Source organism: Amblyomma maculatum, chromosome 2 (assembly GCF_055883805.1).
Source record: "Amblyomma maculatum isolate TAMU_Amacu chromosome 2, ASM5588380v1, whole genome shotgun sequence".
Lineage (NCBI taxonomy): Eukaryota > Metazoa > Arthropoda > Arachnida > Ixodida > Ixodidae > Amblyomma > Amblyomma maculatum.
In genome coordinates, this window is record NC_139345.1 from 110,337,673 (window position 1) to 110,344,672 (window position 7,000).

At 42.1% G+C, this 7,000-nt stretch overlaps 1 long non-coding RNA gene across 1 annotated transcript; it reads right to left on the reverse strand.

Moving 5' to 3' along the window:
- Nucleotides 1–519: 519 nt before the first annotated feature.
- Nucleotides 520–6,140, reverse strand: LOC146199550 (uncharacterized). The gene is made up of 3 exons (XR_014704759.1): nucleotides 5,897–6,140; nucleotides 3,482–3,532; nucleotides 520–653 (listed from the first exon to the last, which is right to left on the reverse strand). It is a non-coding gene; the product is annotated as an uncharacterized LOC146199550 (long non-coding RNA).
- Nucleotides 6,141–7,000: the final 860 nt, after the last annotated feature.

The window sequence follows — 7,000 nt, forward strand, 5'->3', positions numbered from 1 at the left end:
CGCAGAACCTGTCAGTGTCTCTTGTACGCGCACGACACACCCTTATTGGCATCTGCTAGCGCACTTTCACAACTGCTTAAAAAAATTGAATCGATGTTACGAACCTGAGAGAACTAGAGCCGTGTTAAATACATTCGAATCAGCCCATCAAAGCAAATTTTGTGGTATTTCATGCCTGGTATTTCATGCCCCCAGAAGAAATTCAAGTCAGACCTATCAATATACATTAATATTGTAGATATACCCCAACCACTTAGTGCTGCATTCCTAGGCGCAATTGTCGGCTCGAACATAAGGTCTAATCACCCCGTTGCTTGTGCTGTTAACAGAATTTGTTTCCGAATACGAGCACTCATCAGAAAACGACCATTGTTCAATATAGACACATTCCTGTCTATATAATACGAATTCATACACTTCCATATGAATTGTTGTATCATTGCATGTGGTGGCACATATAAAACTCTTCTTTCTGGGCTTATTTCTTTGCAAACGCAAGTGCTTAGAACCATCACCCTTTCTTCTTTCGGCCGCCAAATCTGCAGCTTTATTCCAGTCATTGCACATTCTTCCCCTCGAGAGACTTCACAAATTCAAGATCCTGGTCCATCTTTTCAAAATCGTCAATAAATTTATATCCGTTGAGCTCTTTCCTGAAAATATAATTATGAATAATAACGTAAAATTGTTCGGTCTGTCAAACGATTTCCTCTCACCAAAAGCACGCACTAAATACGGGAAGCAAAATAATTTTTTTCGTGCTTTCTCAATGCCATTGTATGCATCCGAAAAATGTTTATGGAGGACATGTTTGAATCTTGAGCTTTTTATTATTGCTTTTGCATAATCTATACCTGAACCTACTGCTCTGCGCTTGTGTATATTCTGTTGCTTGTTTCTTTTTTCTCTCTATGTGTATTACGTTTCGCACCTTGGATTGTTGTGCTTGCCATAGACGATTGTATTTATTTTATGCAGTTATAGAAGGCCCTATTTGTAGTTTAGACTTTTGCTCTATATAAAAAGATCAATAAAAGCTTCTCACTTTAGCAAAAATATACAGCCCGACCAAAAGTAAATGTTTACTTCAGTGTCCTCATTTATCAAGTCACTAAACACAAAGAAAATTATAACATCAATCTTTCTTTTTCTTGCATGCAAATTTCCTGAACCTTTAAAAAACTAAGAGCTAGCTCGTACGTTATTTCGACAATGTTTGCTCTAAAAAAAGCAAGTCTTCATTCACAGTTTTCATCTGCACGCACATCGTCTCTTTTCTCTTGAAGAAATCTAATACTCGCTGTATACAAAAAGCCTGCGCAATGTTTAGTATAATTATCTGCTTCGAACACTACAGAGGGCAACAAACGGGGAACTTATGGGAAAACAGTACAACTAGTCTCTTATTGGCATGCTTATTTACGCCTCGTCATGCACGACCACTTCCTATGCTCTTTTCTAAATATAGGCTCCTATAGCAGGAGCGCTGTTACGCCTTCTATGCCCATAAAACATTTTGCCGGGTACTATTTAGAGATCTTTGATAACACGCTTAGTGAACTATAGAATTGTTACTGGCTGCCGTTTGAACGCTTCACTTTAAAGCTCGCTGCCTGTTTCAATATCCTAATTCAAGTACCTACAATGGATAAAACACGGCTGGATTCAATGGAACCGATTTCAATTTACTAAAGTGTAGCAAGGCTGACAGGACGCCTAGGGCGCGCCACTTTTTCCACCTTTGCTCAAGCGTGCAGCGCTTCATCGTAGTTACAAACATGGAGCCCTGAGCAGTCAGTCACAGCGCTTATTCACGCTCGAGCTCCAGTGCTTTGAGTGTCTCCTACGCAATATCCACTGCGCAGTTGCAAGTTTAGGAAAACAAAATAACATGTGCTCCGTCAAGAGAAGCTGACATTTCCTCAAGAGGAGTTCCTATACCGGATCATTTCAGGAGCATGGCCAATAGACAAGCTCGTATCAGGGCAGCTAACTTCCGGACGAGCTATAATTTCTAAAGCAAACATGCAAAAACAATTTGAAATCTCTTCGCCCTGGCTTTCCCGCGCAACCAACCATCTTTATTGGCCAGAGCCAAAAGCACGACGAAAGCAGGAACTACTGTGTTTCAAGGGCGCAGGAACGTTTTCTTCGAAAACTGCAAGAGCTTTATTTCCATCTTCTTGAGCCTGAAGCGCCTATTCTTATTGATGTGAGGCTTTAGAGTGTCACGTCTCCGGATTCCTGTCGCGAGCGTTAGCATCCCTTATCTTAAATATAGTGACACAATGATGGCGGCTCCGCAATCCTGGAGTGAAGAACGCTACGATGGCGTTTATTCCGCGTGTTAGTTTTCTTCTATTTGAACGACGCCGTCGCAGCAAATCTGAGAGCCTCTTTTCTTACGTAACGAACGTTTTTACGTGCTACGCTTCGCTAGCTGCATTCGCGTGATTTAAACTTGCAATCACGCACTTTGTTTAAAGTTAGGTCTTTCGCGCTGCTCTCTGGATCCAGAGTCAATATACCGATTTTTATAGACGGTGTAGTGGTAATAATAAAATACGTGTCGCAAGCAATAACTTTTAGTTTACTAGCAGTAACTGAACTAGAAGGTACAAACGCAGGAGAGTTATTTACATAGCAGTGCCTATTTGATACCGCTAAAGGATTCGTAAACCGGCTCTTTTAATCGCGCGTTGAATATATGACTCTTTTTCTGCGTAAACGTATTACGCCTTTGCTGTTAGGATGGGGCTTAACTCATTAGCCGCTGTTGGGTCAAAGGTGTTTTGCGCAAAAAAAGACATGCGGAAATACGAAACCTTATTTAGGAGAACAGGAAATGGCCGACAATTACGGATCCCGGTAATGCTAAGTTGAAGCAAAGAATGTGAAGTAGAGAAAAAATACATCACGCCAACTTACGCGATTACTCGTTTTGTGTAGAAACATTAACGCTTGATAGAAATACTGTGGTAAGCACATCAGACAGGAACTGTTTGCATGTCTCCAAAACGTCCGCCACACAGTCAAAAAACACTGGCATGCAGCTTTGTTAAAACTCGCGGTCTCTCCACTTTTATGGACAAATATAAAACTACAGCTGAATACTTTTCTTTTTCTTACACATAATGATCACCAAATGGCACTACTTTTAAGTTTTTATTCATTGTAAGGAATGCCTAACGATCAATATATAAAGACGGGTTATACGTATTCCAGGTACTGGACTAAATTCTTGCTCTGAAAGGCAAGGTAACCTGCCATATTTATGCTCGTTATTATTTTAGGTTTTGAGGCATGGAGCGAAGTATACAAGGGTTCCTGTATTTGTCAACTGAAAGCTTACAGAAACAGGCTCGTGATTTTGCAAAGATTTGTTTCTTAAACGGGGCTGCAGGCGTCCCGGTGTTTGTCACCTGCCAGCAATGACTTAGGCATCACAAGCAGGCGGTTTGAAGGTGGAATGAAAGCGTACATTTCTCAAACCACATGGTTATGATGATCCACTTGTGTTCGAAACTTTCATCTGAAAAAAAAAAATTCCAACTGTCTAATTAAACTAAATAAGAATTTTCAGTGCACAATAAATTTTTATTTATTTTTGATCTTGATTATGATTTATTGAAAATTATGTATTCATTTTACATCCCTTTTGGGATTAACAGTATTTAGCAGGGAGACAGTATTGCCAGTAGGCAGAGGGCAAACTATGCGCATATAATTTCAGTGCGTAAAGTTTGAATCTCCAGCAATCAAAATAAACATAATGCAACCCAGAGCAAAATAAGCGTGCGGAGCACAGTGTAAAAGAGAAGTAATCATGTAATACATCGATGATGAGGCTTGCATATATCATAAAAGCATAGAAAAACACTGTACTACAAGACTGCTATTAGGGTTATGGTTAGAATAATCTACGTAGAGAGCTCTCAGCCGGCCTAATTGATATTGCTACGAAGATGACGAAGCGGGCAGTGGCGCGGGGCGGAGCGCTCGCTCCGGGCCCGCTGACCATTAAAGCATATTTCATTGTCATGTCATCACGTCTTTCTGTATCTGTTGTGTCGCCGTGTTCCGTCGCTTGCCATGCCACCACGTAACATTTGGTGCCAACCGTACACCGGTTCCATCTGCCGAAAGCCCGTGGAGATCGCCGCCCAGCTTTGCCCCAGCCCTTTTATTATCAGACCCGACCAGCCGCTGTCCCCAGCCTCGTCCCCAGCCCTGAACACAACACACGACAACCAGGAAGAGCTCAAAGCCGACCCTACCGACCCTACCGACCCCACGACGAAGCGGCCTCACGACCACTCGAGTGAAGACAGCACCCCCGCCCAAGCCGTTCGGCATGTCCATGAGCCTTGGCCTTCGGCAAACGGTGAAGATTAGACTTGATGCTCCGGTGCAAGCATTCTTCTCATCTTCGCATTCATTGCGGTGTCCAGCGTTTCATGTCCGAATCCTGTGTCTGTGTTCATCGTCACGTCATGCATTGGATTTCTAGCAATCGATCGATATATATATATATATATATATATACACATATATATATATTTATATATACACATATATGTATATATAGATATGGTTGTCTGAGCTGTACTTGAAGAATGCCAGAGATTCCAGCCTCGGAAAACTTGCGAAAAAAATGCAATATTTGACGGTATTACTATGAGGATAGAATTCTTCATGGATGAGCCCATACTTTGACATGTGGTCTGGTTGATATGAACAAAATCTATGGAAGACGTCTTTCATTTACTGAGAAATTAAAATTACGAAATATGTAATTTCTTTATCCAAGGGATAAGATACTCGTGTAATGTGCTGTAGCCAACATGCCCTTACGCGTTTGGGCCGCAAGCATCTGCTAACTTTTATTTTTCAAAAATTATAAAGCCGCGTGTGCATTTTTTTGAAACATTTTTAGAACATTGATAGTAGGAAGAAAACGTGATTGTTGTTGTCTCCGTCACATCCTTTATAAAGGGCAACCAACTCTTCAATGTGCATTTCCCTGACAAAACAACTTTGCTTCAGAGCTAGGCAGGACAGTTTGGTCGGGACATATGCATTTACGTGTATGACATTTAATGGAGGCTAACCTGCTTGTCACTAACGTTCGTGAGTTTTGATACTTCACTTTCTGTGAACGCGGCATGACTTGAGCTTCACTCGTAAGAAAATTGTAATAATAAGTAATTGTAGTTCCAAAAATCGGGAGAACGCTCATTGTTCGCAGTCAGAGCTGTCATGACAAATAAATTTATTGAGTAGCGCATCACAAAAATCTTTCCCAGTAACAATATCGTTCCCCTTAATCGAACTTGAAATTAACGTCGCTTAGACTTTTAATCGATACCAGATGAGTCAAACTCTTCTATTTAAAATATCAGTTCAGTTCACTCGTTCAGTCGTGTCCGACTCTTCGTGACCCTATGGACCATGTCACGCCACGCTTTCCGATCTCTCACTATCTTCCTAATATCACGTAACTTCATCTGCAGCGCCTCGAGGATGCCATCTAACCATCGCGTTCGCTGCCTACCCCTCCTCCGGCGACCCTCAACCTTTCGCGTTGCGCTAAATACATTACTGAAATGCTCGCCATTAAATCGTAATGTTTTGTATTCTTCAGCATAGCATTTAAAGGTAAAAGAACGTGGCAATGATTTAGATTTATTTTATGTCGACTCATCATTTTATTTCATGAATGCCCACAAAACTTCATTCTTAAATTTTCAGCTGGAAGGTAATTTGTATTCTTTGCCTTCCATGAATTCGCCTTTTGCATCCGAACCCAGCTTGTATAGCCTGCGTCGGAACGTCTTAAGTTTTAGCCGGGCGCCGGTTTAGCTTTAATGCGCAGCCAGGCGAGTCGTAGACTTACCTGTACGCGCTAAAAGGTTGGCGCTGACGTCGCCGGTCTCATTTCTGTGCTGCCCGGCAGCATCGCGTGAACATTGTCGGGGGCTCCCTGTAATGCATTAGTTCGAATAATTTTGACGTGATGTTTTCTGAACGGTGGCCCAGGCAAAGTCCCACGGTGGTTTCAGAGTCGAATGGTACACACGAAGCGACAGTCATGCAATTAAATGAAATTTTTATTTGGCTGGACTTGCGCTCAAAAAGAACTAGGCACTCCTCGGTGAATGCCCTTGCAGTCAGCAGTGCTCAATTCGCAGCCGGAGAAGAAACATCAAGGTATATGAGTAAAAGAGATACTAGATATGTCTGGAAAATTTGGAAGCAGGCGTGCTTGGCTGCGATCATTCGAGATAACTCTCGGCAATCTTGCGGTAACAAACTAATAAAGATGCGTCTTGGCGAGAATGAGCGTAAAAAAACAACAACAAAGAGTACAAGATTGTTCTGCAAGCTACAAGCAAAATGAAAAGGCGAGCATGTGAGTGGCTGTTGGGAGCAGTAAAGTGTTACAATGGTTCGCAGGAATATGCGCCATAGGCGCCTGTCTGCTCAGTTTGAGCGCTAAAACGGCTTTGCATTGAACTTTTAGGTTCCGAACATCGCCAGGTTCTCCGGAGTGAACATAAATTTGACTCGGTAAAGCTGTTCGACTACCGAACAGGACTGGTCTCTCTGCTACGAAGGCCGTACCGCACATAGCCAAACCCGTTTTCCGTAAACCGGACCGGTATCGATCCTTCCCCCCTGATGATGAATGACAACGAAATGAAGCAAAAAAAAAAAAAAAAAAACGAAGAGAACATGCCGAGATAAAAAAATTATATGAAACGAGAAGTTTAGTAAACCCGATAAAATCTAAAATGAAAAGGAGGCAGCGTCTTGTACGGCAGAAGATATATGCATTATATAGTATTAGTGAGCAAAAGTGACAGAATTCCCTGGAGGTTCCTAATCGTGCCGCGACGCATGCCAGTCCTGCCTGACGATGCATTCTTGATCCCTAGATATACGCACTGTACCTGTGTCGACACCAGAGATGCATCGCTGTCTCGTGATGGATTTCTGG